This window comes from Maniola hyperantus, chromosome Z (assembly GCF_902806685.2).
Source record: "Maniola hyperantus chromosome Z, iAphHyp1.2, whole genome shotgun sequence".
Lineage (NCBI taxonomy): Eukaryota > Metazoa > Arthropoda > Insecta > Lepidoptera > Nymphalidae > Maniola > Maniola hyperantus.
This window is the reverse complement of record NC_048564.1, coordinates 3,389,831-3,402,662: the sequence shown is the minus strand read 5'-3', so window position 1 is coordinate 3,402,662 and position 12,832 is coordinate 3,389,831. Positions and strand designations below refer to the sequence as shown.

The 12,832-nt window shown below is 37.7% G+C and overlaps 1 protein-coding gene across 3 annotated transcripts in view; it reads left to right on the top strand.

Moving 5' to 3' along the window:
• The window catches only part of LOC117995661 (protein SCAI), an 84,055-nt gene that overhangs the window by 39,259 nt on the left and 31,964 nt on the right, over window positions 1-12,832 (top strand). The window contains exon 1 of one of the 3 annotated variants that reach the window (XM_034983643.2): window positions 8,532-8,604. The exons of the other annotated variants lie outside the window; for them this stretch is intronic. The gene's annotated coding sequence lies outside the window, so the exon portion shown is untranslated. Of the gene's footprint in view, window positions 1-8,531; window positions 8,605-12,832 lie in introns of those variants that run through there. 3 annotated transcript variants of the gene reach the window in all.

The window sequence follows — 12,832 nt, the reverse complement described above, 5'->3', positions numbered from 1 at the left end:
CGTTTTTAGTGGTGTTAGTATTTCGAACGTTGCTCTGAAACTTCCTCATTGGCCTTTACCTAAATAATGCTTATTGCAATAAGCATTATTTAGGTAAAGGCCAATGAGGAGGTTTCCCTATATATAAATCTGGAAAGAAGTCGGATCCCAGTAACTTTAGACCAGTTTCAGGATTGCCCCTTTCCCCTCCAATTGAGCGTAAAGCTTGTGCTAGGAGTAGGTACGACAATTTGCAACGGGTGGGATTTGAACCGGCGACCTTTCGGTTTTCAGTCCGCTCCTTTAACCGTTGAGCTATCGAGGCTCTTTGAAATAATAAGAACAATTTAATTTAATTCTTTATTGTTGAATTTTAACAGTATTAAATATATAGTAGATATACTAAAAAACTTCAATCTAAAAGTAAAATAAAACAACATTAAATTAAAACTAAAATAAATTAAATAAATTATTAATTTAATTAAACATTAATTTAATACCGTTAAAATTAAACAATAAAAAAAATACTAAATTATCTATATAATTTTAATATAAAAAAAATGGAATACATAATTAATCGTCTATATTCTTTTGTAACTACTCAGCAACGGCTCAATCGATTTTGATCTTGGATTTTGATCATATTTTGATAAATAATACGTCATTAGATTAGTCATGATGGCGCGAGTGTCACTGAGTACCTAGGAGTACCTACATGAAATTAAAAAAAAAAAAAAATGGTATATTTTATGCGCTTTGATTAGTGCGGGCTGAAAAATACGTAGAGCAAACCGCAGGCAGGATTTTTTGGAAAACTTTTTTAATTACTTGTTTTCTAAGCCGCGTTACCATCGTGCAAGTATAGGTATACATGCAAATTGCATGCAGCTTTAGTAGTGGGAACTGCGTGTAAGCTGCAGATTGCGTGTAAGTAGTTTTGAACTTGTAAGGAAAACGCACAAATGTCGCTTGCATATAAACTTTGATTAAAAACTTGCGATTAAACCTTGTTGGGACTGCAGTATTTGACTTTATTTTATTCCGGTACAAGTTAGCCCTTGAATGCGATCCCACCTGATGGTAAGTGATGATGTTAGTCTAAGATGGAAGCGGGCTAACTTGGAAAGGGTATGACAGTTTCATTAAACTCATACCCTTGATCGGTATCTACACGGCACCGTACCGGAACGCTAGATCGCTTGGCGACACAGCTTTGTTGGTAGGGTGGTAACTAGCCACAGCCGAAGCCTCGCACCAGACCGAACCAGAGACAATTTATAAAATACTAGCTCATTCCCGCAACTTCGTCCGCGTGGACTACACAAATTTCAAACCCCTATTTTACCCCGTTAGGAGTTGAATTTTCAATCCTTTCTTAGCGGATGTCTATGTCATAACTCATAATAGCTATCTGCATTCCAAATTTCAGCCAATCCGTCCAGTGGTTTGAGCTGTACGTAAATAGATCAGTCAGTCAGTCGGCTTTTCATTTTATACATCTACATACTAACTTCTGCCTGCGGCTTCGCCCGTGTGGCCTACAGGAAACAACTGGCATTTTTTTTTTCAGAAACAAACATTAGATAATATAACATCAGGACGCACACCCTGCACCAGCACCGAATAACACATATACTTAACCTTCCATCCCCCATTTCATCCCTTTTATGGGGGGATTTTCTCATAGTAGTTTCTTTAGCTGACACCTAACCTCAAGAAAAAACCTACTTTCCAAATTTAAAGTTAATAATAATATCATTAATTAAAACTGTCCCATACAAACTTTCATCCCCTATTTTACCACCCTTAACGGTGATATTTCCAAAAATCCTGAAACACGCATTTCTTCATTTGTGACCGCAAACCCAAATACCAATTTTCATGCAAATAACTTGAAAAATGACGGAGTTTCATACAAACTTCCATCCCCCATTTAACCCACTTAGGGGTGGAATTTCAAAAAATCCTTTCTTTGAGGAAACCTAAGTACTCTTTACAAAGAATAGACCCTCCAAATTTCATGTCTTTAGGACCAGCGGTTAAGGCTGTGCGTTGATAGGTATATATGTCAGTCAGACAGTCAGGACTTTGAATTTTATATATATAGATAGATTTAGATAAATTCCCAATTTGCCCTGCCAGGAATCGCACCTGGGACCTCCCACTTATAAGACCACAGAACTTATCACTGCGCCAGGTACCAAACCATTCACATACTATAAGTATGTACCTACCATCAACGTCCAATAGGTGGTGCGTGAGTCGTTCATACATTATTACATACATATTATATATAAATAGTATAACATATCAAGTACGCGACAGATCGAGATGACAATCGGAGAGGAAACGCTCCGCATACCCGCACAGCCTCCACGCTAACCCAGAGCGGGCGAGCGCGGGTGACGTGCGGTTGGCCCGGTGCGGGGCGTCCCCCGCCTCATGGGGTTATGAGCATATTGGCATCACAACCTGTCGCGGACTATACCTACCCACTATTTGTAAATTTTTAAACTAATTTTAATTGCTTAAAACGCGCATAACTCAAAAAGTTAGAGGTTCGTGCCCGGGATCGAACCCCTGACCTTGCGAATAGAAGGCGGAAGGCCGATGTCTTTACAACCTCGGTCATCCGCACTAGTAGAGACTACGGCCAAATCCCTCTCATTTTGAGAGGAGACTCGTTCTCAGTAGTGAGCCGGTGATGGGTTGATCGTGACGATGATAATGAATTGAAAACAAGATATATTTACCACACCAGAGAAATTAATTTAAACCTGAATTAATGATTCTGAATATTTTACGAACAAAGAACGTAGGTATAATAATTATAATTATATAGTCTATAACTTCTATGTAACTAGGTACTATAGGTATGTTAAACTTGAAGTAAATCAATAATTTAAATATAGCATAAGGTCTGTGATTGGTGCAGCTAGTTCAGTGAGACCTCCCACCTGGCAGAAGTAGGCGGTCGCAAGCAGTGTTGCCAGAATAGTGCGAAAATATTAGTGCCAGAATAGTGGGAAACTGCACTTTTTGGGTCATGTATGTTTAATCCGTACAAAATGACTACTCGCACGCCATTTGAACTCTTGGGGTCCGCTGTCACGTTTGACTTGCAAATTGACATAATCATTTTACATAAAGTTAAAATCATAAATACTTTGACATAAAGTTAAAATCTTCTTCCTCTTTGTCGTATCACCCTTTGGCAGAGCGGTCGTGGTCATCACGAAGCAACGTCTTTGAGGGCAGATGTTATATGCCTCACGAGCATTCGCCATTTCTTCCTGCTGGCCGACAGCCTGGTACACCCGTGCAAAGGACCGCCCACAGCAGACTTAATTTGGTCGGTCCATCGCATGGGTGACCTTCCTCGCCCTCTGGTGCTCTCCACCTTGCCCTGCACGACAAGACGCTCAATGGAGTCACTCTCACGCCGGGAGACGTGTCCGAAGAATTTTAATATGCGACTCTGTACTATCGACGAAAGTCGCTTTTTAATGCCGAGTTCTTGGAGTATAGAGATGTTGGTACGAAATTCGGTCCATGAGACTCCTAGCATTCGCCTCCAGCACCACATCATATAAAGTTAAAATAGCTGGTGCAAAGTCATTTTGTGCGCAAAATATCATACCTTGGGTCCTATTTTCGTATCTTTTCCAAAGATGACAGGCAGGATTTAATTTGGCAGGCGTGTTCGCCTTTGCTCCCGCTTGGTGGCGCTGGTGTTGTTGGGGTATAAGTCCTTTTACACTAACATTTTTATTACTATTGTTCGTGACTATATAAAAATAATAAAAATAAAAAAAATAAAGACTGGTCGACATGGCAATTTTCTAGCAATTTTCTATTTCATCACATACCGGGTAATCGATATCAATATTTTTTTTGGTAAATTAATTTTAATTAATAAGGTTTAATTGTTCAAGTGGTCCTACCGATTTTGAATCGGATTTTATTCTGGACTTCTTTTCGATATACCAGTGTAAAATAATAATAATAATAAAATAATAAATCCGCCCTATCCTCACATTATGATTTTGTTTTTTTGTGAATGGCTGCGTAATGACTGAAATAATAAGCGCTAATTCACTGGGACGCCCTGGCGACCTCGCCGGCTGCGCATCCAAACAATTCATATTATCTACTTTCTTACGACAACGCCACTCTGGAAGCGTAGCCACAGCGACCGGCCCCTACGTAGAGACTAGATACTCTGACGACATGGCGTCACGTAGCCAAGATATCAGTATTTTGTATAAGTCTCAGTGGCCAACTGATCACCAGCCTACTGATTCGCTAAATTAGTGTCTAACACTGAATGATAGCCACCGAGCTCTTTTGACGTTTATTTGTAATCCATTGAAGGTTTTCTACGACAAAATTATTTTAAATATCACTCAATGAAGCAGCAATGTAGAACCAACCAATATCAAATGCGCTGAGTTAGCGAATTGCCCCCCAGGACGGAAGCGCTCGTGTTCGGTTCTGTTGTGTTGTTGTGCTACTTATTTGGCAACCTCATTTGGCTACGGTAGGTACCTTAAGGTAGGCATGGCTACGTAGCCAGCAACGTCGCCATGGCACCCCGTATAAAAATATGGGAAATACAAGTGTTCGTACGAGTTGGATCTTCATAGCTTTTGTAATGTTTCTGTTCTTCCATATTTTCTTCAGCCTGTCCATCGCAATTCTTGCTATCGCCATACTTCGCTTTACTTCTTCTATAATTATAAATCAACTAGCTAATTTGCGTGACTTCATCAGCGTGGACTGCACAAATCTCCAACCTCTATTTTACCCCCTTAGAGGTTGAATTTCCAAAAATCCTTTCTTAATGGATGTTTACGTCATAAAAGCTATCTGCATGCCAAATTTCAGCTTGATCTATCCAGTCGTTTGAGCTGTGCGTTGATAAATTAGTCAGTCAGTTAGTCAGTACAGTTCCTTTTATACGAGTATATACTCGTATAGAGGTCTTCTACGCAGCCTCCGTTTTCCGAGATTCAATGCCTATGAGGAGGCAACTTCTTAGATACTGAGCACTTTAGCATATCAGAAATTGTAGGAGATTAAACATTTTCAGCCAGAGCCCTTCTAACCATATTGTAAGTTGTGGACTTTTTATTTCACTAGATCATCCTTAACTAACTGCATCTCTTGACAGTCTTATACGGTCACTGACTCTTTTAGAAGTTAAGAATACTGACACATATTCAATAAATGACTCTATAATAAGTTTTGATAGCTTATCATACTTAGAAATGAAAAACAATGAACTTAGTTTGAAAACTAATTCAAATTATTATTATCCAATGCAAACTTAAATTTATGTTACTGCTCATAACTTCTGTGACTTTGCCATTTGGCCAACTAAAAATATAAATGTATTTCTGTTTATAAAATATATTGTATTATTATTAGTGAAATACTTCTAAAGGTTAGATATTTTTATGATAAGTATAATTTATGGTTCCAGTTTTAGCGACAAATATTACAGTGCCTGATTTAGTTAGTATACCACTCATAAAATATCCCAACTGTTTTGTATTGCAAAAAAGAGAAATTAGATCAATTTATAAACACGGATCACGCAAATCCCTCCAAATTAAGTGAAATAAATCACTTAAATTTATTTCATTCAATTCATGATCTTAAAGTCTTGCTCCGATCTAACATAAAGTCAAAAAATATTGTTCTATTGATTTAAGGCATCAAATTACTTGAAATATAGCAAAGTATTCTATATGTTTTACCCAAACTAATTATCCTCTCAATATTTATTCGGTTTGATGACAATATTGAACAATGGAGCTACTCGGGCTCTAGCTGAGCGGACATTTTTTTCAGAAAACCTGGCCTATTTACCTACAATAACATCTTTAGAGGCTTAAATATCTATTATGTCTGAAAACCTCGATCTGGTCATATTTTTCAAGTAAGTAAATTAGACAAACCACACTTGTCAAACAAACAGCTGTCACTGACGGTGTCTCCATAAACATCAGAAACAAAAGTAGACATACCAACTAATGCTTTCAGTAGATTACAATATTTGTACGTTGATAAGTACATTGTCGGGATACGGAATTTCCGGGCTGGTCTATTTTAAACAATACGCTTCTTTTTGGTGTAATTCGTGTAAATGCACAAGCCCAGCTGAATTCAGTTTTTATTGTATAATGCGCAGTCACAATCATCGTGTTTTGTTACATGGCTAGTAGATATAGAAATCTTTAGGTTAGTAAGCATTATTAAAAATGATTGCAATACAGAATGATAAATAAAATATTATTTAATTATAGAAATAAATACAATATTATTTAAATATAAACATTCAAAAATAATTGACCCCAGTGCAGTAAATAATAATCACTGTACTGGTACATTTATGATCTTTGAACATAGCATTTTGTTTATCAGTTTTGAGTGGTATCCAAATGTTAAGTCCTTTAAACTGACAGTTCATAGAATTGAACCAAGTTAAGTACGTATCCAAGATACGTCTAAGCAATGCTTCACTGATATAAAATTTAAAAGCTCTTTATTTATCCTATTAGTCTTAATTCTACAACAGTTTGAAAATGTTACAATAAAACTAAAAGTTAGCCTGATCTAATTGGGTATAATTGACTACATCAAAAATAAATTATTTCTCAGTGATTATTAAACAGATGGTCTTCCAAAATACGTAAAATCCACGTCCTTTGTTGGTTTTAAGTGTACTAACCATTTTAAATTATGGATTAAACTAAAAAAAGCACGTCAAATGATTGTAACGTCACACACCGGTATTTCATAGAATCTCGCATACTAAGCGCGCGTTTTGACGTTTAATAAAAAGTTACTGATTTGACTAGTTGTCAAATACCGTATTCCTGTACAAATAATGCTCACGTGGAATGGTACCAAGAATTCTGGCTGTCAATGCAGCCAGGCTGATCCTTTGAGTGTAAAATGAGTCAGCTCTTTTGTCACCATAGTGGCTTTTAACCGCGGTGAAATGTCTCGTCTCGCAATATACAACTATATGTAGAAACTCATTAAGTGGACTTAGGAAGTGAACAGTCTTTCCACGACCAGATGGATAATTCAAAAGATGGTTTACTGCAGGCCCTAGGACATTAAAAACAAGCCATATGTGCTCATAACTATCAAATCCAGTACAGGATTTAAGTTCATCCATTTTTGATTCTGATTCCAAGTTATCAATACAAAAAGAGTTAAGTAGAGTGTTTGTCAAAGTCGAATCATTTATTGAAATTGTGTACTGTACACTTTTTGATTGTCATTGTTGAATTTGTAAGTTATTGATGCAATGGTGATAATTAATTACGTTATCTTAAAACTAAAGCTACGAGTGTTTTAAATGCGCCCAGATCTGAGAAGAGCCCACAACAAACTCAGCCGGATATTATTTTAAGTATCACCACTCTACAAAATCATTAGAACTATCAAAGCTGTTTGGCAACTCATTCCCAAACTTTTTTATCATTAAAATAATCCTTGTCTTAATTGATGCATCATATTTGGGCACCTCTTGGTATTTATCTACTTTATTTTTCCTTTTAAAGTAAAAGTCCTTTTAAACTAAACGACGTCATTAATTGCTATTTCGGCCATAGTGATTTTCTTACATTTGCGAGGAAACAAAAATCAAATGAATGAACAATGAACACTTTGCCAAGTAAAACGTACAAATGTAAATAATTCTTTTTTCGATAAACTAATAGGTTATACTAATAGGTTAATACTCATTTATTAAACAACTTAAAACTTGTATTGCACTTATGTAAACGTCTATTTTATTTTTAATTCGCGCGCCATTTCAACCGCGCCTGCGCGAGGGATCTTCACACACGAAATAGATAGATAGCTTAGGTACATATACGCTACATCTCTATATATAAAAATGAATCGCTGAATGTGTTGCTGATCGCAAATCTCGAGAACCTCGAATCTCGAAGTAAAGCAATTTCCGAGTGGCAGACAATAATTTGACTCCATTAGACTCAGTATTTACATAAAATAAACTAAGTTTCCTACAACCATATCAGCGCCATCTGCTTAGAGCTTTCAAGATTATATGCTAATCTTAGATTTTTAAAGGTGTTTTACGGAAGTCAGTGGTACAGCAGCCTCAAAACTTTTTAAAGCTTTGGTACCTAACGGTTATGTTTGTGCGATTCGCCACATAATACCATGCAACACTGGTCGTGTTTCCCCCCTTCCCCTAGAATAATTCCCCTAGAATAAATGCATCACAGCATCAGTCAGATTTAGCGCTTGCACGCACGCAGGCGTCAGCCGTCTAGTATCTTTAGTCTCCGAAACTTATTTAAACGGAACGGGGAATATTTGCTAAAAATGGCTGATCCGACTGTAGAGTTTTTTGCTGATTTAGTACTAAAATTTACGATAATATTCGTAGTGGCTTATGGTTTTTCTAAAATGTATGAATATCGAAGAGAAAGAGAGTGGCAACGTCGGCGTGAGAGAGCGCTGGCACCGTCGCCACCGGCTCCGGTCTAAAAACGTTGTTAACTAAACGTTTATTTGTGTGTGAATGGATATTGTGTGTGTGTGGTTCAACGGCAGACTTAATGAACAAAACGAAATGTAAGTTAGTTGTTATTTTATAACAATAGCTGATGCCCGCAACTGCGTTCGCGTTTCCATTTTTTCATATCCCATGGGAACTTTTATTTTCCGGGATAAAAAGTAGCTCCAGGTTTTAGACCCATGAGGTGATAGCCTAGTGGTTGAAATGTAACTCTTCTATTTAAAAGGTCACAGGTTCGATATTGGACACGCACCTCTAGATCAGAGTTATGTGCGATTTAAGCAATTAAAGGTGCGTCGTAATTAAAATAAATAAATCGTAATTTAGGAGCTTATAAAAATTAAACTGGATTGCAAAATTGGTTGACAACTAATCCCCTGCCACTAAAAAACCAAAACAAAGGAACCAGATAATACCATTGTTTCTTATAAATTATTATTATACTATACATAGCTCGATTACCACTCACTCACTCACTGACTCACTGACTCACTCATTGACATAATTGTTCTCCTAGATGGACAGAAAAAAAAATCAAAATGGCGGCATTTATTTTTTCATAGAAATTGTATGACTTTTTTTTAAATTGGCAGAGAGCTGGAAAAAAATCAAAATGGCGATTATAAATCTCGAGAGCTGCTTTAGCAGCTCGCGCAGCGAGCAAAATACTAGTTACTATAATATAAGCCTCAATAGCTCAACCGGTAAAGGAGTGGACTGAAAACCGAAAGGTCGACGGTTCAAACCCCGCCCGTTGCACTATTGTCGTACCTACTCCTAGCACAAGCCTGACGCTTAGTTGGTGAGGAAAGAGGAATATTAGTCATTTAAGATGGCTATTTTTTTTTTTAAACCAGCTTACGCCTGCAACTTCGTCTGCGTGGACTACACAAGTTATAAACCCCTATTTTACTACCTTGCGGGTTGAATTTTCTCTCGACTCCCGACCCAAAAGATATAAGTTTGACGTGTGTATCTCTGTAACCGTGTATCTGTCTGTGGCATCATAGAGCCTAAACAAATGAATCGTTTTTGATGGTTTTTTTAATTGGAAAGGTGGCTTGTTGAATATACACTATATTATAGCTAAGAAGCTATAATTAGTTGGAATACGAAGATTGGTTATTACTATCCGACTAATTAGCATCCAGCTAAATAGGCGACGCAGTCTTGTTAGTGCGTAATGTGTATATATATGACGGCGGTGCCGTCTTTTAATTGTAAAGAGTTTACTCATTGAAAATCACGTCATCTTCCCCACCGTCGTTGTAAGACTATAAAATTAGACGCGTAGTGCGTCACGATTCATTACTCGTTTGGCTCTTGCCGAGGGCACTTCTCAGTAGACTCTATGGGTGTCGTACTGTAGGTTTTAGACTTGTTGTTGTAACCTAATGTGGTTTCAGTTGGTTGAGGTTATAGTACTAGGTTGTGGTGTGCTAGGTTAGCTGGTTAGTCTGGGACCGGTATGGGGATGGAGGAGCCGGTCTAGGCAGGGACTTAGGGTTAGTTAGTGTTGTCTAGTTATAGTAGACGTTGGTGTCATTACTCATTATTAATGAGGGTTGCTATAGTTATAGTTGAGGGTAGTTTGTGTTGTCTGTCGTAGTGTCCGAGAATATTGTTGGTGCGTCCACGAAGACTCGGTTAATTTAACGGCTGTAATTCTGACATATCTGGTTAACCATTACCTAAGGTAAACCGGTTAGTGGTTTTAGTCCTCAATATCATCATAATCACATCCTTTTGGTTGGTGAAGAACCTACATATTTTTTATTATTATTATGGATATACATCTACTCTCACGCCCGTGTACAAAATAGATACATATGTAGGCGTGTCAATGTTATAATAGGTTTTACTGTCATAGATTCCGTGAAAAGAAACGTTGCATGAAGGAAGCTTTACTCTGTGAAAAGAAGCCATCTTGGATTAGCCGGCAGAGTTGGATTTTGACAGACACGCGTAGGTTGTCTGATTCAGAATTCACTCTAGCCTTTTTATTAGAATTCAGATTAGCTTAGGTAATTCGAGATAGGTAGCTTTTAGCGTGAATAATAATGATCGTGATATTTAATTCTGTGATTGTGATAATGTAGAATGTTTGTGTTAAATCGTAACCTTAAAGTAATTCTAACCTTTAATGCTATCCGGTGACTTTGTCTGCAAAGCACTATTAATAATGTTCGGGTAGTTGTTAGACGAATATGGAATATTAATTATATTGGTGAATATTAGAGTAATTCGTGAGTTAACGGTTGGCTCAGTGGATAGATTATTATAATGACATCCGTTAAGGTTATTTCTGCAAACGCTAGTAATTTAGAGTGTAATTGGAGATATACCGGCAGTTGAGATAATAATTAGTTTAAAGTGATAGTTTAGTGTGATAGTAATTTGCAGTTAACTTTGATAGTACCCGCTTTAGAAACGTATAACCCGTTTGGTTAAGAATCATTGATGACTCTTGTGTAGGGTAGACACTACCCTACACAAGAGGTAGGGTAATCAGACAATGAGTTTCCCATTAGATCGAATAGCTTGCATTCTGGTGGTTTCGAGGAAACCGGGCACAAGCTGGCGATCCCTTGAGTGGGATTCGCGTAGGTAGGTATAGTGTGGCGATTGCATGCCTGGATGAATAGTGTTCGAGGCGCCGTAGCGCACGATGCTATGGCATTCGGTATGTAGACGCGCATAGAGTGGATAAGGTAGAGCTATTGTGATATTGCGAGTTAGTAAAGAGGAGTCAATAATATGATCTGGTTTAGATAGTGAGTGTCAATGCAATGATTATTTTAAGAGTGTTCATGAAGTTGAGATTGATGATTGAGCTAGTCGCCACGCGAGTTTCTTGCTGGCTCTTCTCGCGGTAGGCTGTAGCATTCCGAACCAGTGGTAGATTGTCTTTAGATGATCAGATAAAGAAATGGCTAGTGATTTGATTCAGAGGTTGCAATAGCAATTGTGCCCTAATCACATGATGCGATGATGCTATGATGATGCTATGATGATGATGATGATGATGATGTTGAGATTAGGTTAGAGTGAGGTGAGGGGTCGCTGTGAGGGGTGGTTGGAGGCGACCTAGGTAGGGTTAGGTTAGGTTTACCTCGTTACCTTGCGTTGATAGTTTCCCTGTGCTATACGTGAGAGTTTCCATGATAATAATTGAGGATAGTCCATGTAATTTGATAACACAAGAATATCGTTAGTTCACATATGCGGCCTGGTTCCTTTTAAGAAAGTAAATCCCGACTCATCCAATAGGTTGTTTAAAGTGCTGAGAACTAATTGTAAAGATCATTGATTAAAGTACCTAGTGGTTAATTACTACGTTCTGATATGTTCTGATGTCGGCTGAGGATTAATAATAATAATTATCGGTCATTCTCCTTCCTATTTCTGATGTACGTGTCTAGCGCGCCTACATCAGAAGTGGGATGAGCACATGCCCACATTTTTGAAAGTTATGCCCACAGTTTTGCAAATAATGCCCACATTAGCCTGGTTTATAAAAGGATAAAGTTACGAGAAAAAATTATATTAATTTGTTTAAAGAAGAAGAAAAGTTTTCCAATTTTAATACCCACAATTAGGCTTTGTTGTAAAAAATTGCAGAAAAAGATTTCGGGGTTTTATCTGAGAGTTAAAAGATCCTTAATATTTCGGATTGGACTCTCACTGCCTCTGAACGTGAAGAGTAGTAAATGGTGTGTGAAATGATGCTTTGTGTAAACCCCGTGATGCAGTGCATGTTGGTATCTATCTGGTATGGAATACTGGTAAGTGTGGTGTAGTTGATCGCAGGACTGGCCTATGCGAGTCAATGTTCTGAATCAGACTACGGTTTGACTATGACAATGTTGACTGTGGTGTAGTTGATTGAGGGACTGGCCTATGCGGGTCGATGTTCCGGATCAAACTACAGTTTGACTATGACAATGATTATGACTTTGATGGTGAACTGGGTGGCAAGTGTATAGTCTAAACTCTAACACCCTTATTAATAAAAAATGCTTACTTCAAGCATTATCCTAAGCTACACTTGGACTAGTTACTTCCAGGACCAACGTAGTATTAACAACGTTATTAATAAATATGGAGCTACCTGGATTTAACAATGCCAGCCTTACTTCGAGATGAAAGCGTGCACGTGTGGCTGCCCCTTGATTAAAAAGTGAAAAGAGAGAGTCAGCGAACGAACTGAATGCTGTGTGTGACAGTGACAGACGATTTCTCTACCTGGACCTATAACTGTCGACAGTATTTTGGATTCGACTT